This window comes from Rhinolophus sinicus, chromosome 7, assembly GCF_057876585.1.
Source record: "Rhinolophus sinicus isolate RSI-liver-muscle chromosome 7, RSI-T2T, whole genome shotgun sequence".
In the NCBI taxonomy this organism is placed as follows: domain Eukaryota; kingdom Metazoa; phylum Chordata; class Mammalia; order Chiroptera; family Rhinolophidae; genus Rhinolophus; species Rhinolophus sinicus.
In genome coordinates, this window is record NC_142507.1 from 15,470,049 (window position 1) to 15,492,842 (window position 22,794).

At 36.5% G+C, this 22,794-nt stretch overlaps 1 long non-coding RNA gene across 2 annotated transcripts in view; it reads right to left on the bottom strand.

Moving 5' to 3' along the window:
- LOC109459784 (uncharacterized) overlaps positions 1 to 22,794 on the bottom strand; it is an 84,620-nt gene that overhangs the window by 17,437 nt on the left and 44,389 nt on the right. The window contains exon 3 of one of the 2 annotated variants that reach the window (XR_012491776.2): positions 9,855 to 9,951. The exons of the other annotated variant lie outside the window; for it this stretch is intronic. This is a non-coding gene — a long non-coding RNA (uncharacterized LOC109459784). The remainder of the gene's footprint in view (positions 1 to 9,854; positions 9,952 to 22,794) is intronic. 2 annotated transcript variants of the gene reach the window in all.

The following is a 22,794-nucleotide window of genomic DNA, read 5'->3' on the forward strand; positions in this document are numbered from 1 at the left end:
CTAGTGAGCCATTGGCCACTAATATAACTGCCGTGGCTACACTAGCAGAAAATGGGGGCTAGCCAAGAAGATGGTGGCTGAGCTAGCAAGAGCGGATTGCAGCTAGCAAGTGAGGTCGGTTGGCAGGCAGAAAAGCGGACAACAGGTCACATGACGTGTGAATCCAGCCTCCAGTGAGACTATAATGGTATGACTGCCCTACCTATGGCTCCGTGGGTGTTCCTTTTTGGCCTCACCATGTCCTGCGTTCTTATGTGGGGAGCGGGAGCTGAGACCCCACACGCTGCCCTGCAGGACAGCGAGTGCTGCCTATTTGTAAAGTCCCAAATGGATCTTCTTGTGCCAGAGTGTATTATGCTACCATTACAATTCCATGTCTCTGAGTCCTGAAAACTTTCTGTGTTCAGAAGTTCCTTATTATACTTGTACGCACAGCTCCTCAAGCTTGTGTTTCTAAAATTGCAGTAGATGTACCACCTGGCACATGCAGAACTGTGTCAAGGGAATGAGAATATATAATAAATATGACAACTCCTCCTGGGAAAAAAATTTTACTTGAAAAGTTTGAAGAAGAAAGTTAATTTAAATGAAAATTTAAACATGTTTTACATATATATATATATATATATATATATATATATATACATATATATCATGTTTAAATTTTCATTTAAATTAACTTTCTTCTTCAAACTTTTCAAATTTTATATATATATATATATATATATATATATATATATATATATAATGTTAAGTGTGAATTGTTATGCTAAATCCAAAAATTTCAGATAATTTCAAGGGTGTAGAGTTTGAGTTAGTGAATCAGTAAAGATTTTTGTTTGTTTCAAATGGCAGAAAGTGCCCAAGTGGCTTAAACACAAAAGGAATGTATTTGCTTGTACCTGTACAAGTGAAAAGTCCCCGGATGGGACTGGCCCTGGGTGTAGCTTGTCCAGAGGCTCAAAAGATGTCTCTGGTACATTGTTTTCCTTCATCCCATCTCACAATCTTCTCTCAACCATACTGACTTCATTATTATAACCAAAAGATGAGTGCCAAGCTTCAAATTTTGTATCTTCTCTATTTTAAATCACAGTGGAAAAAGCAAGAGCCTCTTTTGTAGAAGTCCCGAGGGGGGGGCGGGGGGGAGTCTTCACAGGCTTCAGTTGTGTCACTGAACAAATCACTGTGGCCAATAATAGAATATTCTGATCGGCCAAACTTCACACCCACCTGGAACTTCAGAGAAATCAATACATTGAGAGTGGGGGCATCCCCTCCCCACTAGGTAAATCATGTTAATAGTATGTTAGGTAAATTGTAGTATGTCAATTCCAGAATAAAAATGAATAAGGCCAGGTGACATGCTTCACACACACACACACACACACACACACACACACACACACTACCCTATGCACACACAATGCTTCCTAGGTTTAGTTCCATGTATCAGGGATACACTGATGGAAAAAATCTGAGAAACATTCCAGTACAACTTTACTCAGGATTGTAAGTTTGTAGAACCTAGCACCGCTCACTGGTAATAAGGCTAGAAGTACCCAGCTGAGAGGCTTTAGGGTTGGGCAGCGGCACACTAGAGGTTCCTGATTTCAATGAGTACCTGCCTCACCTAATGAGTTGCTGACTGGAGGTAAACCTAGCTGACTTAGCATAGGCAGAGCTGGACAAGTGTTTGCAGTATGAGAGGCTTTTTTTGAACCTGTCTTCAAGGTTGGCCAAGACAGTGGCAAAGAGTACAATGAACCATAATAATGACACTGCAGAAACCTATAAAACACAAGATGATCAGTGCTGAGGTCAGAAAGCATCTGATCCTCTGGGCAAACCACACAGCTGGGGAATTCCTCGCCAATGAACTTCATTTCTCTTACAACTTCAGTAGTAGCAGGATTTGTCACATGGGATAGCACTGCACCATAGTCTCCCACACCCCCTTTTCCCAAAGAGCAGAAATCCTGCTCTGCCTCAAGAGCTTATATTGAGAATATAGGTATGTAATTCATTGGCTACTTGTTACGTGTAAGCCAGGTAGTGGATATTGCTAGTTGTCTATCCATTATCCATTCTCCTCTTCTCCTTTCAGGAGAGAATCCAGATTTTGTTTAGGGGACCAGTCTGCCCAGAAAAATAAGCCCTCAATGGTCCAACATCAATCATATATAAGGGTGGCCTAGGAGCACACTTCTGGCCAGTGAGATGTAAGCAGAAGGTGTCTGTGGATTTCGGAAAATATTTTGATAGTGCGACCCCTTCATTTTTCCCACTTCTATGACTGCCTGACACACAGGTTGAGCGGAAGCAGCCATCTGTGACCGTGCAGTGACAAGCGTGAGGGTGAACACACACTAAGGATGGTACAGGGGAGGAAAGAGCCTGGAACAATAAAAGAATATGCTGGACAACTCTGGGTCCAGGCTTAATTGTTATATGAAAACAGTAACATATACAGAGGGCGCCAAAAAAATGAATACACATTTGAAGAAAGGAAAAAACTGTATTAATATATATCATTAACAAAAGATGAATACAAGTCACGTTTGACTTCTGCATTTACAAGAGGTGCTCAAAGTTTTTACCCTCAGCATCAGATACTTCTGATTACGGCAAACTACTGCTTGAGCAATGTTGACCAAAGTGTCAACATCTCTTAAAATGTGTATACAATTTTTTGGCACCCCCAGTATTGTGTTAAGCTACTATTAATACATTTGAGTTCCCTTCTGCTGCAAGCAGCCAAACATGTTCTTAACTAATAAAGACCGCTTTTCAAAATTCTGCAAAGTCTATTGATTTCTCATAACAATAGCAGAATATTTGCCCCAAATAATTCATTCCACAGGAAGTTCACCCTGTAAAAGTTCTACCTACTTCTTCAAGGCCAGGTTAACAGCGGCATTTTGGACAAGTCCTTAACCTTTCTAAAACTCACTTTCTCCACCTCTAAAGTGGGATGAAAATATCACCTACTTCATAAGGTTGCTATGAGGATTAACTGAAATAATTTGTAAACATTTCTTGGCAAAAAATAAGCACTAAAACAAGTGAATCCATTGTTGTTGTTTTTTTAATTGTATAATCTTGACTGGAAACGACCATATCAAAGGCACATTGTAAAGTACTAATAGACATTAATTAATGAATAGCTAACAGTGGTTCTCTAGTTGCTGGGATTACGTTTTCCTCTTCTGAATTTTATAAATTTTGTTGAATAAACACATTGATTATTTTATAATGAAAAATCAGTTTTATAAAAAAAGAAACCTAAATGAGAGCTGGTGCTATATATTAAATATAAGAAAACTGTTTATTTTATTTTATTTTTTAATTAAATTTATTAGAATGACATTTGTTAGTAAAATTATATAGGTCTCAAGTGTATATTTCTATAATACATCATCTATATATTGTATTGTGAAAACCCTTATAATTAAAACCCAAACCTTATAATGTACATCTTCCCAGGTACCTCCTGACAATTGTATATTGATTACTTGTTTACAAGTACTATTATAAGCACTTCACATATTAACTTATTTAACTCATCCAATGCCCTTAGGATATGGGTACTATTAAAACCTCTTTTTATATAGTTAAGGATACTGAGGCACTATGAAGTAAGACAACCTGCCATGGCTTCAGTTGCTGGCCTGGGATCCAACCCTGACAATCTCCTCTGTGTTCCAGAATTTTAGCCCTTATTCTCTGCTACCATATGAGGACTCATATATGACCATGGTCCAAGATGGTTCATAATAAGCAAACTTTTTTCGAATAAATTATCTACAACAAATGTTGATCTGTTCCTTTCCCTTATAACAATTCTACAATAAAAGCATCTATGTATTTTTTTGACACTGCAAGTATGATTAGTGGCATTGAGCTTCTTTTCATATGTCTATTGGCCATTTGTATGTCCTTTTTTGAAAAATTTCTATTCAGGTATAAAATCAAAATTGATAAAAGACTTAAGTAAGACCCAAAACCATAAAACTCCTAGAGGAAAACATAGGTAGTAAACTTTCTGACATTGCTCTTAGTAATATTTTTTTTCTGAAGTTATCTCCTTGGGCAAGGAAAACAAAAAATAAGCATTCATTTTAAAAGTTAGTTGAACTGTGATTTTAAAAAATTTTCTTGTAGTTCAGCTTACTTATTCAAACCAGTTTAGATTTTGTAAAAAATATATATATATATATCAAAGTCAGTAATAATTTGGATTATGATGTTCACCCCTCCTTTCAATCCCAAATCCCTATTAATCAATATATTATATTATATTATATTATATTATATTATACTTATTGTATTTATGGTATTATATTACATATTATACAATACACATATTACATAATAACATACATTTAAAGTATAAATTTATAATTGATTTGGGGCTCTATTTAAAAGACTGAGAATGTTAGAATGAGGGGGAAAATGTAATGATGCCTGTGTGAATACAAACACATATGCATGTATACATATATACACACAAACAAATTTTAACAATAAGCTATTTGAAAAAGGCATACCTAAACCACAGCACCAGAAGTTTAAAAATAAACATGTATTCTACAAATAAAGTAAGTGTAACAATAATATTATCTGACATATAATTCAAGGTGACAAGTATTACACAGGACAAAGATGAATATCTCATATTGCCAACACTGTGTCATCCATTATAAAGAAATAACAGTTTTGAACTTTTATGAACCTCACAGCATAGCTTTGAAACATATGAATATAATAGAAAAAAAATGTATAAAAAAAGTAATGGAAAAATATACATAAAGATTTATTATACCTTTTTCAAAAATCAACTAATCAAGGAGAAATCAAAAGATATCTTGAGACAAATGAAAATGAAAACACGACAACCCAAAATCTATGGGATACAGTGAAAGGGGTCCAAAGAGAGAAATTCATAGCATCGCAGGCCTACCTAAAGAAACAACAAAAATCACTAATCAACAGTTTATCTTCACATTTAAGGGATCTGGAAAAAGAAAAGCAAAATAAGCCCAAAGGGAATACAGGGAAGGAGATAATAAAAATCAGAGAGGAAATAAATGAAATAGAAACCAGAAAAACAACACAAAAAATCAATGAATCCAAGAGTTGGTTTTTAGAGAAGATAAACAAAATCGACAAACCTTTAGCTAGACTCATTTAAAAAAAGAGAGAGAGAACCCAAATTAATAAAATCAGAAATGAAAGAGAAGAAGTGACAACAGATTCCACAGAAATACAAAAAAATTTAAGAAATTACAAGGAGCAAATATATGCCATCAAATTTGACAATCTGGAAGAAATGGACAATTTTCTAGAAGCATAAAACTTTCCAAGGCTAACTCAAGAAGAAACAGAAAACCTGAATACACTGATTACCATCAGGGAAATTGAATCAGTAATCAACAATCTCCCAACAAACAAAAGCCCTGGACCAGATGGCTTTACAGGTGAATTTTACAAAACATTCAAAAAAGAATTATCATTTATTCTCCTCAAGCTCTTCCAAAAAATCCAGAAGGAGGGAAGCCTCCCAAACACTTTTTACAAGGCCACTTTGTCTGATCCCAAAATCAGACAAAGACACCACAAAAAAAGAAAACTACAAGCCTATATCTCTAATAAACATAGATGCAAAAATCCTCAACAAAATATTAGCGAACAGATTCAGCAATACATTAAAAAGATCATACACCATGATCAAGTCGGATTCATCCCCGGTATGCAAGGGTGGTTCAACATCCACAAATCAATTAATGTAATACACCACATTAACAAAATAAAAAATAAAAATCACATGATCATATCAATAGATGCAGAAAAGCATTTGACAAAATCCAGCAGCCATTTATGATAAAAACCCTTAAGAAAGTGGGAATAGAGGGATCATATCTCAACGTAATAAAGGCCATATATGATAAACCCACAGCTAACATCATACTCAATGGGAAAAAGCTAAAACTATTCCCCTTAAGATCAGGAACAAGGCAAGGTTGCCCACTTTCTCCACTTCTATTCAACATAGTGCTGGAAGTTCTAGCCACAGCAATCAGACAAGAAAAAGAAATAAAAGGCATCCAAATCGGTAAGGAGGAAGTAAAATTGTCATTATATGCAGATGACATGATACCATATATAGAGAACCGTAAAGACTCCACCAAGAAACTATTAGAGCGATAGATGAATTTAGTAAAGTAGCAGGATACAAAATTAATATTCAGAAATCAGTTGCATTTGTATATATCAATAACAAAATATCAGAAGGAGAAATTTAAAAAACAATCCCATTTACAATTGCTTCAAAGACTATAAAATAACTGGGAATAAATTTAACCAAAGAAGTAAAAGATCTGTACTCAGAAAATTATAAGACACTGAAGAAAGAAGATACAAATAGATGGAAACACATACCATGTTCATGGATAGGAAGAATTAATATAGTTAAAATGTCCATACTGCCTAAGGCAATATACATATTCAACGCAATTCCTATCAAACTTCCAATGACGTTTTTCACAGAAATAGAACATATAATCCTAAAATTTATATGGAACCATAAAAGACTCCGGATAGCCTCAGCAATCTTGAGAAATAAGAACAAAGTGGGAGGTATAACGATACCTGACATCAAATTATACTACAAGGCTACAGTAATCAAAACAGCATGGTACTGGCATAAAAACAGACACGTAGATCAATGGAACAGAATAGAGAGTCCAGAAATAAATCCATGCATATATGACCATTTAATCTATGACAATGGAAGCAAGAATTTACGGTGGGGTAAAGATAATCTATTCAATAAATAGTGCTGGGAAACCTGGACAGACACATGCAAAAAAATGAAGCTGGACCACCTCCTTACATCATATACAAAAATAAATTCAAAATGGCTTAAAGACCTAAATGTAAGGTCTGAAACCATAAAATTCCTAGAAGAAAATATAGGAAGAAACTTTACAGACATTACCCGGAGTAAGATTTTTACTGATATATCCCCTCTCACAAGGGAAGTATGAGAAAAAATAAACATGTGGGATTACATCAAACTAAAAAGTTTTTTCACAGCAAAGGAAACAATCAATAAAACAAAAAGGGATCCTACTGAATGGGAAAATGTATTTGCCAATGATATATCTGATAAGGGGTTAATATCACAAATTTATAAAAAACTCATTCAACTCAACTCCAAAAAAACAAGCAACCCAATTAAAAAATGCGCAGAGGACATGAAGAGACATTTTTCTAAAGAGGACATACAGATGGCAAACAGACATATGAAAAAATGCTCAACCTCACTAACCATCAGAGAAATGCAAATAAAAACCACAATGAGATACCACCTCAACCCAGTCAAAATGGCTATCATTAATAAATCAACAAACAACAAGTGCTGGTGAGGATGTGGAGAAAAGGGAACGCTTATGCACTGTTGGTGGGATTGCAGATTGGTGCAGCCACTATGGAAAACAGTATCTCAAAATTCTGAAAATATAACTACCTTATGCCCCTGCAATTCCACTCCTAGGTATCTATCCAGAGAAATTTAAAACTCCAATTCAAAAAAATTTATGCACTCCTATGTTTATTGCAGCACTATACACAATAGCTAAGACATGGAAACAACCGAAATGCCCATTGGTAGACGACTAGATTAAGAAACTGTGGTACATTTATACAATGGAGTATTATGCAGCCATAAAGAAGAAAGAAATTTTACCATTTACAACAACATGGATGGACCTAGGGAACATTATGTTAAGTGAAATAAGCCAGACAGAGAAAGACAAATACCATATGATCTCACTTATATGTGGAATCTAAAGAAAAGAAAAAGTGAATGAACTAATCAGAAACAGTTTCTGAGACATAGAGGAAAAACTGAGGGTTGGTAGATGGGAGGGGAGGTGGGGATAAGGGGGAAGGTGAATGGATTAGAAAGCACAGTCAGTAACCACAAGATTGCCACGGGGATATGAAAGTTAATTTGGGGAATATAATTAATAATGTTGTAAAGATTTTGTAGGGTATCCGATGGACACGTCTCATTAGGGAGACCATCTCAGGGATGATGTAGATGCCTGATCACTGCACTGTACACCTGAAGCTGAAGCTGAACAACAATGAATGTCAACTACAAGTTTATATATACAAGAAGCAGAGTACAGCATTAGGAATAGAGACAGTGGAAATGTAATGGCTGTGTGCAATGCCAGAGGGATAGTGGATGGGGGGAGGTGGGTGGACACAGTGTGAGGGATATAAATGATAAACGTCTAAGTATTACTTTGTTTTGTGCACCTGAAACTAATAAAAAAAAACTGGAGAAATATTCTAATTAAAAAATCAACTAATCAAGTAAGGAGGCAAAGAATTTTAATTACATAATAATAACGTGATCCATTTTTATATAGTAAAATATAGCAAGTGTGTAATTATGTTGCTGTGTTGGGAATTAACATTTTTAATGTATGAAAAGAAAGTATAAAAATAATATGAAACAGCAAATCTTGTAACATTAAATTTAAATTGGGAACAGTACTATATCATGAATCCTTTAGAAAAAAAAAAAAAGTATGTATTTCCTAGTTCTGCCCACCAAAAGGACCTAAAAGACATGACTACCCAGTACAGTAGCACTAGTGCTCCTATACACAGGTTGTGCTCCATAAATACCCAGCTTCTTTGGAGATGTGGCTGATTACAAGTCTGAAACATAAAATACAGATATTTCTGAGACACCTTTTCCAGAACTCAAAGGTGTCCTTCCGGACACCTTTTCCACAAACTAATGGAGTTATGAGCAAATGATATAAGAATCAACATGAAAGAAGAAGGGACACATGAATAGTGAAGAGAACAAAATCTACATCTTATTCAAATCTATTGAATAGAAAAACCCGTGAGTATAAAAAAGAAAAAAAGAAAAACAAAACAGAAATTTATAATGATACTTAATAAAGAGAAAGCTGAAATAAAACAGATTCAAATCTTGAACATCACTGCAAATAACTATTACAACAAAAGACATGTAGCTAATAAATGTGGAAGAGAAAATAGAATTTAAAAAATAAGTGGACTTCCAGTTTCTGCTTCTGTAGGTAAGGAGCTTGGAAGACAGCACACCATCTTGACAAGTGAAAAGCTGAACAGACTGAAAAAGCAACAATTCTTCATGGATCCATCAGAAAGGTGAGGACACAGGACAAACCACTAGCCCAGATATTGGCGAGACAGACAGGCAAAACCTGGGAGTCACAGCTTATTGGAACAGAGTCAAGAGCAGAAACTGCCACAAGAACAGTGCCAGGGAAGGAAAACCTAAACTATAACTAACAAATTGCTGGAAGTTCAGTGTAGACAAGCATGAGAGTTAAAAACTTCAGGGGGTTCTAATCACAGAGCCCCCCCCCCCACACACACACACACACACCCAGGAGCTCAACCGTGTTCTCACTGTAAATATCAGAGAAAAATCCCCCTATGCTTCCAGCGTGGGGCAGGGAAAAAGAACCAGCTGGAAATAAACCACAGCACTCTGTTCTACTTAACAAAGCCTGCTGGGGGGGTGGGGGGGGGTGGGGGGGGAGATGAGGGTAAGGGGGATCAAATATATGGTGATGGAAGGAGAACTGACTCTGGGTGGTGAACACACAATGGGATTTATAGATGATGTAATACAGAATTGTACACCCTGAAATCGATGTAATTTTACTAATAATTGTCACCCCAATAAATTAAAAAAAAAAAAAAAAAGCCTGTCCTAAAGAGAAACTACTTAAACAGAGCTGAACCTACTGAGGTCTTCCCAGAGCCTAACTGACCTGAGAGAGGAAAATAATCAACTCCAGTCAGTTCCAGACTTTCACATGGGAGAAGGGAAATATCCATCTCTAGCCCATTCTAGTCACCGTGTTCCATCTAAGGGAAGAGAAAAAACAGAGAAACACTTGTGAAGTGCACAGTCCAGAGGCAGGGGCTCACTTAAAGACTGAGACCTACTCATAGCATTGTAGAATAATTCCCATTCCCCCACCCTTACCACCGCTTTCCTAAAGGCCTATTTACAGCAGTTGCTTTTACCAGTTCATTATGTCTGGCTAGCAAGAAAAAATTACAAGGCATACTAGAAGGAAAAAAAAAGAAAGAAAATGCACAGAAAGAGCCTACACTGTCATATATAGAGGGTGCCAAAAATAAAAATGTATACACATTTTAAGAAAGGAAAACTGTATTAAAATTGTAATACTCAATATACACCGATGACAAAAGATGAATACAAGTCACATTTGACTTCTGCAATTACAAGAGGTGCTCAGAGTGGTCACCATCAGTGTCCAGACACTTCTGATTGTGGCGAACTAGTGCTTGAACAACATTGACCAAAGTGTCCACTTGTATACATTTTTTGGCACCCCCGGTGTGCCAATGTCCTTAACAAAATTATTTTAAAATTACAACCAGCAATATAAATATATGAAGGATAAATATTCTGATCTATTTGGATTTATCCAAGGAATGCAAAGATGGTTTTACATCCAAAAATCAATCAACATAACTCACTATATTAATACACAAAAACAAAACAAACCATATAATCATCTCAATATATGTTTAAAAGGCATTAGACAAAATGCAGCAGCTGTTCATGGTAAAAGTCAGGAATAGAAGAGAAATTCCTTGAACTGACAAAGGGTATTGATGAAAAACCTACTGCCAACAATGAATTTGATGGAGAAAAATTGAAATCTTTCCCTCTAAAATTGAGAGCAAGGCAAGACTGTTCATTCTCACTATCTGTATATTAACTTGGGACTGGAGGTCCTAGGCAGTGTAATAAAGCCAAACAAGTATATGAAAGGCATAGAGATTAGATGGAAGAAGTATAATTGTCTTTATTTGCATATGACATGGCCATCTATGCAGGAAATCCTAAGGAATCTACAAAAAAAGTTAATAGAACAAATAGGTGAGTTTAGAAAGTGAATAAATGTCAATATACAAAACCCATTTCTATTTCTATGTGCTAGCACAAACAGCTAAAAATTCAAATAAAAGTTGAGTGCCATTTATTATAGCACTCAAAGACATGAAATACTTAGGGGCAAATTTAACAAAGAATGTCAAAGACTTAATACTAAAAACTATGATTGTTGCTGAGAAAAATTGAAGGCCAAATAAATGGGGAGAAGTGGCATAAACATGCATTGGAAAATTCAATATTGTCAAAACTCCCAGACTTATAATGCGATTCAAGAAAACTTCAATAGAAATGACAACAGATTCTTGGAATAGAAACTGATAACGTGATTCCAAAATTTATGGAATGGCACAAGACCCAGACTATTAAGGAGAATTTTGAAGAACAAGGTTGAATTATACTACCTGACTGCAAAATTTAGAATAAAGCTAGTGTAATTAAGATAGGGTGATATTGGCAAAAAGATAGATGTATGGATCAATAAAACAGAATGGAGAATTTAGAATTGAACCACACATAATCAATTGATTTTTTGCAATGCACCAAGGTTATTCAAGGTAATCCAATGGGAATAAAATAACCATTTAAATAAATGATGTTAAAACAATTTTACATACACATGGGAAAAATTTAACCTTGACTATTACTTACCATCAAATCCAGAAATTAACTCAAATAGGTTATAAACCAAAATATAAAAAGACATAGAAGGAATCTTATGAGTTTGGGGCACAAAGCACAAATAGCAGAAACCATTAAAAATTGACGAATTTTATCAAAATTTAAAAATGTTTGCTCTTCAAAACAAATGTTAAAAAATTAAAAGGCAAGCCACAGACTGCAAAAAAAAAAATATTTCAGACACATATATCTGAAAAATAACTTATAAACCAGAATACATAAAAATATATGAAAATATATAATATTTAAGGAGACAAATCAATTGTTAAAAATGAGCAAAATAGTCAAACAGATTCTTCACTAAAGAATATATATGAATAGCAAATAAGGACACGACAAAGATGTTTAAACTTATTAGTAATTAGTAATTAGGGAATTGAAAACTAAAGCCATAACAAGATATTACTGCACACTTGCTACAATAGCTAAAATGTAAAAGTGATGGAAAGATGAGGAATGTGTTAGAGGTCTCCAGAGAAACAGAACCAATAGGAAGGGATATATCATGAGGGACTGGCTCTCAAGATTTTGGAGGATAAATCCCACAGTCTTTCATCTGTAACCTGGAGGATCAGGAAAGTTGGTGGTGTAATTCTAGTCCAAATCTAACGGCCTAAGAACCAGGGACCCCAATGTCCTAGGGCAGGAGAAGATGGGTGTCTCAGCTCAAACATAGAGCAAATTCGCCCTGCCTCTGCCTTTTTGTTCTATTTAGGCCCTGAATGAATTAGATAATGCTCACTTGCCTTGGTGGGGGTGATCTTCTTTACTCAGTCTATTGATTCAAATGTTCCAGAAACACCCTCACAAACATATCCAGAAATACCAGCTACATATCTGGGAATCCCTTAGCTCAGTCAAGTTGGCACATCAAATTAACTGTCACATGGAACAACTAGAATTCTCATACATTGCTGGTGGGAATGAAAAATGCTATAGCCACTTTAGAAATATGTTTGGCAATTTTTTATAGTTAAGCCTACACTTAGCATTTAACCCAGAAACTCCACTGCTTTGAAATTTAAAGACAAAAAATGAAAACATGCATCGACCTAAAGACTTGCCAAATGTCCATCAACTAGTGAACGTATATACAATTGTGCTATATCCATGCAATGAAATAGTCCCCAGCTATAAAAAAAAAAGAACTAGTAATACATAAAATATTATAGATGAATGTCTGTCGCGTCCCGCACGATGAGGGTTGTGGGGAGCAAGGAGGGCTGCACAGGGTTAAGAAAGACAGCAGCCAAGAATAGTGTGCAAGCGGGGCCAAGGGACTCCAGCCTCAAAGACTGAGGGCCAAATCGGGCCTATGCATAGCTTTTATTAGTTAGGTGGGAAAGTAAAGGAGATAAAGCTTGTCAATCTCAAGATCTGTGAATCCCATACATTATAATAGGAAACTAATTCAAGCCAATCACCCTTGCCTGCAGTCAGCTGAATGGTAAGTCTCAGGATGTACGTACTTCCCCAAGAGACAAAACCTTTGTGCATATGAATAGATGGAGAGCACATCATTGAGTCACTTCCCTTGCAGGTTGTGGGAAGAAATGCAGCCACAGAGGCAGAGGCTCTCCTTAGCCGGGGAAGGTGGGGCGCTGTGCCCACCTCTATCAGCCCCGTGGATTCTCTTGTTGGTCCCCACGTGACTGTGCCTGGCTTGGGTTGTCGCCCCCCACCCCCTGTGGGGAATCTTACTCGTCATTGGCTAACCAGCCATCTTTCTGGGGCCAAACAGGGAGACAGATACCACTGATATTTAAGCAAACTACACTGACAGGAAATGCTTATAGAAACACGCCATTTCATTTTCATTTTCAAGCAAATTACAAATTCCAAAAACTTCCTCAGAAAGGACCAACATGAATTCTCATTCATTTGTTAGGTTTGATTGCTCCTGAGAAAATGGTTAAAAGTTTTCTGTTTTTTTAAGATATAAACATGTGCCTACCTATATAGACATAATTAAGAAAAGTGTGCATAGTTAAGTGACTTTGACAGCTTAATAAAAGATATTTTTATTTAAGGGCCTTAAGGTAGAATTACTATAAAATACAGAGCTAATGACAACATTTCAAATAACCAGGAGCAACAAAAAGAACATAGAAAACTAAGATCAAACAAATATGAAAGCAATAATATACACACACACATGTTTTTTGGGGAAATCTATTTTAAAGGAGAATTTTAATACTGCATAGCACACATTTAACAAAATAAAATTTTCACTGTGGAAATAAGAACGGAAATCCTAAAATATGGCCTTCCACAAAGTTTGCTTTGCTAAACCTGGGCTTCACACAATTCGTGTGCAGCCAGCCTTGGATTACAGTCTCATGGTAAGAAAGGTGAGGCCATTGTGGGGAGGAGAAGACCGAGTAAGCCCTAACACACATGGTCCACAGCAACCAGCAATCCCTTTTCCTGCTGCCACCTGCCCACAATCATCATGTAAAACCCTCTCATGGGCTCACTCTGCCTGCCTCCCATGACATCTGGGAACCTTTCCTGGCAGTGCCTCCAGCATCCACCAACTCTACCTTTTTGAGTCAACAATGCCATCCCTTTTCCTGAGCTCTCCCTGCTTCTTAGGAACCTACGGCTTCAGATTGTTCCTTTCTTCCTGCCCCATGCACACCTAAAATACCATTGCATTTGCACTCTATGCTCTATAAGGAGCCGGTTTAACCCATTTCCTACAACTCAGCTCACATTCCTGAATCCCAGAGTGGGACAACACTGAAAGACAAGAAAGTCAGACATAAAACCTGAGCTACTTCACTTAAGGGGCAAGAGTAAGACTTTACACTCCTCCAAGAAATAGGAAGGGCTTGTGACCGATTTTATTCTCCCTCAGTGAAGAATCCTAGGAAACATCAAGAACCCGCACATTGGAGTTCTATATGAATGCTAAGGATGGTAAAACAATTGCCAAACATAACTGACGGGAAACATCCAAAGGCTGTGGAAATACTGGCAAAGACAGTCACAGATATCCCTGTATCTCTTAGAACATTCTCTTTCTCCACCCTACCTTCCTGCAAAATAAAATATCTGTAGATATAAACAAATTTCAAAGTAGCCTGGAGGGGCCCTTGAGATGTTTAGGTCCTTGAGAGATTTGAACTCCAAGGGCTTGTGGAAGGAATTCCAACGTCGAGGTCCCTGGGTTTCCTGAGGCCATTGGTTAGGGGAGGTGGGGGGGTAAGTAAAAGTTTTTCTATGTCACGAGTTTCAAGGAACATAGTACATCCCAGTAAAAGGACAAGCTGGGGCTAACTGCTTAGAATTTAGGATTTACTCTAGTAAAGGTATAGGAGATATTTGAGTTCCTTTTTATGCTGCTTCTGCTTATCGGGAGGCAGAATTTCAAGGCAAGAGTCCTATCTATAAATTAAGAAGATGCTTTTGGGGAGAGCATTTACCACGTTGCATCTCTTGGGGTCTAACCCTGTGAAAGAGACACTGTTCAGGTGCAGTTGGCACTTTAATAGTTTCCATGAAAATTCTTGAAAGTTTCTAGGGGGAAATTACCTCCACCACAAACAATGAAAATGCATCCTTTCAAGGCCCAGGGAAGACACAGAGTGTGACACACTTACAATTTATCAAGTCCCCTCAAAATATCATGAAAAGTGGGTATAAATAAGTTTATAGTATAAACAAAGTCACCTCAATAAAAATATAATATAGAATATTAATTAGTGGCCATTAATCTGGTAATTCTTTCAACTCTCAAACAAACCAGCTTCCCAAATGTATTGCTCTTTCTGGAAAATATAACACTTGGAGTTAGAATCCTCATCAAGAGGTTGGTGATGACCTGCAAACGTCCTTCTAAATTTTAAATGAGATAATACAGTGACTAGATAAAGAAAATATTAAATAGATGATTTTTGTTTTTCTGTAAATATCTATCCCCCTTCACCTTGACTTCTCCTGTTTGCTCATGCTGCCGCAAAGGCCCCCAAATTCCTGATCCCATCACAAACCAATGTCAGAAAGACCCGTCACTGGATCATTAGAGAATAGTGGCTTCTATACTGCCCTTAACATAGTGGATGTGAGCTATGGATCAGCTGTAGTTACACTTGCATAGAAATGGAGATTCAGAGCACAGATTTAGCCAGTCAAGGAATATCTACCAGAGCAGCTTGTTAATTACATGTGCAAAACACTATAATATCATAGCATCTATCCATCCAGGAAACGTTCCTTTACTTGCTGTTTGAAAGCAATGATTTCCATAGTTGACTTGTGTACAATTATTTCTTCAGTGACTGAATGTCTGCTTAAAGTAGTTCAAGAGTTCAGAAAATTCCCTCTGGGGTGACTATAAGGCAGGCATAGTATTTAGGATATTATAAAATTACCTTTAGAATTCAGATTAACAAACATTTAACAAGTGCCCTATAAAGTGTCACACACTGCTGCGTGCCCGGAAAATAAAGACGAATAAGACAGGGTAGAGTATGCCTTCAAGGAGCTCAGAGAGACAAAGAAGCAGCTGATTCCTGCATCGTGTGAAACCAAGTGTTATGATAGAGAACCGGTCCCAGGTCTAGCCATCACGGGAGAGAGAGGCTGAAGAGGTGATGGCTTGGAAGAGGTGATGTAAGAGCGTCTTGGACAGTGAATGACACAAGCCAAGAAAAACAGTTTGGAACAGAATAGAGTGTCTGAGGTGGGAGCTGGGCAGAGAGTGGAAATCAGGGTGGGTCAGAAGTTGCAGGTATCAGAGCGTAGAGAATCTTGCTGATATATTATATGAAAGAGCTTAGAACTCAAACTAGGATGCACAGGGAGCTGCTCAGAAGCTTATTCAGAGGGATGTCATGGTTAAAACTGTCCTCTAGAGAGAAGACTCTAGTAATCTGTCTAGACAGATAGGGTGCTGCAGTTCAGAGGTTATTGCCGTGGCCCAAACAAAGGATAGTAAGGCCAAATCTCAGCTAGGAGCTGAAGGTGTGGATGAGAGAAGAAAGGGTGAAAGCACATAGGCAGTACAAACCGTGATCCTGGATCATTCACCACACCTATATGGAAGGTAAGGTAGAGAATGAGTCCCCGTTTCTTCACTTGAGTGAGCAGCGATACCAACAACATGACAAGAATACAAGATAATTCTCTTAACCAATAAGCTGCCACATAGCACCATGGGCACTGCAGCACATGAGCTTTTGAGCCAGAGCTCTTGGGTTCAAACTCCATCCCCAGTGTTCAGAAGCTAGGTTAACAGACGAGCATGTCAATCTTTCTATGGACATTTCATCACCCATAGAAAAGATGATAATGGTAGTACTTATTTCACAGGGTTATTATGAGGAATATATAAGTAAATATATTTAATATTCTTAGAATAGTTTCTGGGACACAGCAAGTAATAAACAACCATATATATATATGAAAAACACTCAAGGTGAGAAGATGAATGGTACAAAACCCAAACTGCAGGAAACCCAAAGTTCAAGAACATAGAGAGTAAGTGGAACATGAGGTAGATAAACAAGGAGAGAAGGAGTACAGTTTCCAGGAGGAGGAGTGAGAAATTGTCAGATGCAGCAGAGAAATCCAGCAAAATAAAAGATAATAAAGGGTGTTAAAGGTAGCAGGTGAGTATACAATGAAATATAACTTCTCATATTCTTCTTCAGATGGAGCTCTAGTGTGTGTGTTTTTTTCCTATTGTGTTTTGAAAGCAGAAAGAGAGACTACTTCTCTCTCAGATGTTGTCAGTTCTATTTCACCAAACCAATAAAAGACATAAGAGCAAATGTGATTTGAGACAACTGGCTAACTATTTAGGAAAAATAAAACACAACCAAACTGGATCTGTACATCATTCCTTACCTCAAAATAAACCCTAGGTATGTGAAACATTGATATGTAAAATATGAGGTCAAAATATATGAGAATAAAATCATGAACATTTTGTAATTTAGGGGCAAAAGACTACTATTTTTAAACATGAAAAAAATATGCAGACACATTAAAGAAAGTGATTTACAACTTCTTTGTAGAAAAAAAATATCAGAAAGAAACTAAAAACCTACTAAATATAAATATCTAAAAGACTTATTTGAGCAATCGCATGGCCAAGATCTCCATATGATTGCTCAAATAAGTTGAAAAACTGTAACAAGTTTATAAGAAAAGTGCAATAATACCCCAGTAAAAAAGTGGTCAAAGGCCATGAGTAATTCACAAGAAATACAAAACAAATGAATAACAAATTTTTGAAAATATTTTTAATGTAAATGTAAATTAAATCCATAAAGGAATTTTATTTATAACCATTCAGACAGGCAAAGATTAACAAAACATATATTTTTTTTAATGTCAAGGTTATTAGAAAAAAACAGTCACTAATATTCACTAGTATTTGGAGTTTAGATTATTAAAATATTTTGGAGGTCATTTAGCAATAACCATTAAATTTCAAGTGCAAATATCAGTCAATTCATCCTACAAAATACCTGTCCAGTATACTTTAGAACTGTCAAGGTGATGGGAAACAATCAAGATATAGTCACAGACCAGAAGAAACAGGAAAATGACGACTAAGTGTGATTCGTATCCTGGATTGGATTCTGGAACAACAACAAAATACATTAGTGGAAACATCTTACTGCAATCTGGAGTTTAGTGAGTAGCAGTAATGTACCAATGTTGGCTTCTTACTTTTGACAACTAAACAGTTTATTACATTACCGTGATAACATAAGATGTTAATTTTAGAGGAAACTTGGTAAGGGGTATATTATCTTAGCAGCTTTTCTGTAAATCTAAAATAATTTCAAAATTAAAAGTTTGTTATAAATTCATTTAACCATCAATTCCATGTCTAAGAACTGTATCCTATAAAAATATAGCAACAAATATGAAAAAATTTGTATATAAGAATATTCATTGCACATTAATTATAATTTAAAAAAACAACCGTTGTAGAAAAAGAGATCAAATAATTGGATGAGGCTATAACCATAAAATGTACTATGTATCCATTAGAAAGGATATGTTTTGGACTTATAACTACTAGCAAAAAGTTGTCTATGTTATAGTGTATAAAAAAAAAGAAAGTTGTTATATACAGATAATAAAGAGGTAGAGTGATAGAAATAGATATTTATAGCTAACACATACATGTGTGTATATAATATGCCTAGAAGAAATCTGGAAAAAATACATATAATTGGTTTCTGAGAGATAGGAAAGTAGATTTTCACTTTCCAACTTTTTTGAATATTTTTCCCTTGAACACTGTTATTTTAGTTATTGGAATTGTACAGTTGACATGCTTCTTTTCAAATATTGTAACAGAAAGAATGATAGACAGTGAAGAATCAGAAAATTTAGAGAAAAGTTGCAGCTTTGCCATTGGCTATATGATCTTGTGCATGTGACTTAATATAATTGGCCCCAACTTTTTTCCGGATAACGGGAGAAAGTGGGATTTGATCCCCTCTAAACATCTTTCTCAGACCGAAAATTCTATTAGTCTATTGTCTTGAAGACCGGGTAATCTTTCCACTCTAACATCTGTAGAAATTTATGTATTTGATCTCACAATGTCTCTGTTAAGAGGTAATAAATATTATCTTTTAGCTGATGGAGGAGGAGGTATGGGGTAAAAATGAGATATTAACTCAGTCACTAAAGGAGGGTTATGAAGCCAATTTGGGACTCTTGTGTCTGATTCATAATGAACACAGCTGGCTTGTTGGAAATACATTCAGTTACTTGACACATTCATCTTTTAGAAAATGCTTTTGACCCAATAGCTGGACAACATCACCCGGAGAGACAATATACTCTCAGAGGTGAACTGACATTTCAAAGTCACCATGGTTCAAACTGTCTCTAACCACTTTGTGTACTTTAATGAGTTGCTCCTAGTCAACCTCGGGCACACACATTACTAAGGAGAATTCAAACACATTCTTTCCATTCCTAACAATTACATATTTTTCTAAAATCTATTCAGTTATTGTAGACAGTGTAGGTTTATCAATTACCTCTCCAAGCTGTCCATTATCTATTTTGAGAGTATAATTTGTTTCCCGCATAGAGTATGTGTTAACAGCATGATACATTTTACATTTGTAATTAATTTTGAACTGACAAAGAAGGTAGGAAAACTTCTCCCATAAATAAAAGTAATGAATGCAAGTATTTAAACAAAAGGTCCTAGTAATTTCCAGCAACTTAAAAAAAGAAAAAACTCAATCTGCTCTCTGTTTTAAACTAGAAACACCAAGATATCTTTTGTTCCTTCTCCATGACACTCAAGAGATTTTGAAATTCTGATATAAGAAAGGATAATAAATGACAGGTAGGCATACTACATTGAATCTGCAAATGAGAAATTGTTTATTTCTCCATAAAATTAATAATACCAGTTTTGCTGTACATGACTAATTGGCTAGCTCACGCAAAGTTTTATCAAAAAGTCATTTTTTGTAGACATAAATTCCAAACCATGATGAAACTAAATATTTTGCTACTCGTAGCACTTTTAAAATGATAGAGAGCTTGAAATTGAATTACACTAAATGCCTTTATATTTATTTGGCATTAAACCTTATTTTCCTTACTGTCATTCTGCCAGCGTGATATCATCGGTGTTCAAGAGGGATGCTAATGCTATTTATATTACACTGCACTGTCCTCTAATTGACCTTGTTTGTGCAATGGAATGGCTGCTTTTCTCAAGCTGCCAGCCCTTTATTGCAGCATTTTGACCATGCACTAGTGGCTCTTTGTGCTGTTGCTGAGTTCAAGAATCAATACTGCATTCCCCACAGCCAATAAAGGCAGCTGACAGCATGAATTAACTGAGTGTGGCCAGTTGCATGGAGGGCCATTGTCTTTAAGGAAAATCTGGACGTGATTACCAACTTCCATCTCTGAGTGAAGGTTTTAATGCAAAGTGCGAGGTTGCTGTAATTTAATTTTGGCCTGCTGCTCTGACACATTCCCCTTTGCCACTGCTTCATGGAATCCAAGCTATTAATGGCTGCAAACCAAAACACACACGGAGACAAAGGCAAATACTCACAGTCATACAATAGCAGAGGTTTCACCTGACTTGGCCATTCTTTTCCGATACTATTCCTGTAACAGTTTCTATTTCTTTAAGCCAATCTTCCTGCCATAGTAATATGTCAAAAATTAAAATTGTTATGACCTCTATTCCTAAATAAAGTTTTCATATATGGTAGGGCTGAAAATATCTGCATATATAACTCATGGCTTTCTATTAGACTGTCAAAATCATGGGGAGGGGGGGATTAGTCTGTACTGCCTCATCTCCCACCCACAGCAAGGTGATTTTCATCCACTGTGTTCCACTGAACTTATTTTCCCTTGAAACAAAATCAAATTGATTCTTTGCCGTCCTTATCTTCTCAGCAGTATTTCATACTGAACTCTTCCTCCTTCGTCAAACAGTCTCATCTCTTGGATTCTGGTTCCCTTATCCTGTGTCCTCAGTGTTGGAGCTCCTCTCTTCTTATCCTAGGCCACTTGTCTTCTCACTTTAATATGGCCCTTCCATGTAGGACCTCATCCTTTTTCATACCTGTAAGTACTTTTCTCTTCCAGGCATTGACTTCCAAATCTTTGTCTCCACCCGCCCAACCCCATGTCTCTCAATAAATTTGGTTGTCCCAGCAATATTTTGAACTCCATGTAACTCACACTAAATGCATCATCTCCTGTTGGATTTTCTAGTTCTGTAAATGATCACTCATCTGTTACACATGCAAGAACCGGGATCTGATCTTTTGATCTTTTCTTTCCTTCACCTTCCACACCCAATCAGTTATGGAGTTCTTCTAATCTACTTCTTAATCTTTCAATCCATCCATCCATCCCCTTGGATCTCTACTGGATCTTTCCAAACCACTCTCCCTGACACCAAGCTTGTCCCTGCCCCCACAATTGAAAATCTCTATTCTACAACAAATCTTATCTCTCTGTTCATATCACTTTTGTTTAAAACGTTTCAAAGTCTTCACAGTGAGACATTATTTACCTCTTTAGCTTCAAGTTTTACAGGGTTTTGTTTCTTGGCTTTCCCCAATGGCATACATGTTGTTCTACAGCCACTAACTCAAGGATTTAAATATTAAAACGACTCCCACAAGGGATGGTGGGCTGTGCCCCCCTCAACTAAGATTGAACACGGCACCTTGATCTGAGCTGCCGCTGAGCTCCTGGATGGCTCAGTTGGTTGGAGCGCGTCCTCTCAACCAGAAGTTTGCCGGTTCGACTCCCGCAAGGGATGGTGGGCTGCGCCCCCTTCAACTAGCAACGACAACTGGACCTGGAGCTGAGCTGCGCCCTCCACAACTAAGATTGAAAGGACAACTTGACTTGGAAAAGTCCTGGAAGTACACACTGTTCCCCAATAAAGTCCTGTTCCCCTTCCCCAGTAAAATCTTAAAAAAAAAAAAGAACGTAGAGCATGACAGAGACTCATAGTTTGTAACCGGAACAGAAGAAGACACCTATTAGACAATCATTAGCCTCCATGCTTGCAGTTATTGCCTACGCTTCTGCAAGTATGTTAGACACAGAGAAAATCCACAGACAACAAAGTGGGATTTATGTAAGCCTTTAAAAGAGGAAATGACATGTCATTTCTTGCTTTATCAAAAGACCTATATTTCTGAGAGAATCGGGGGATTGAACACATCAGTTCTGTTTATAACAGGCAATGCTTTGGGTTGAAATTAATTCAAGCAGAGTTATTCAAGGGACAGTGTATTATATACAAACCATTTAACTTGAGCTTTAAAACGATTTTTCATGTCTGAGAATTATCAAGAAGATACCAGTCTTGATCAACACTTTCCATAAACTGGAATAAAACCTGTGGCTTTAAAGGCTTTTATTTTAAATGCAAGCATTTGTGAGATCTTTAAAGGCACAGTATCTGATGTAGTCCTACTCAAAAATTTTGTTATTATCATTACTCGTTTTCAGGAGAGTTTTATTTTACCTCTATTGTCCCCCAACATCCTACCCTTTAAAAAAAAAAAAAAACAAAACAAAACTAAAGTGCATAATTCTTACATTCCTACTTCCAGAAAAGC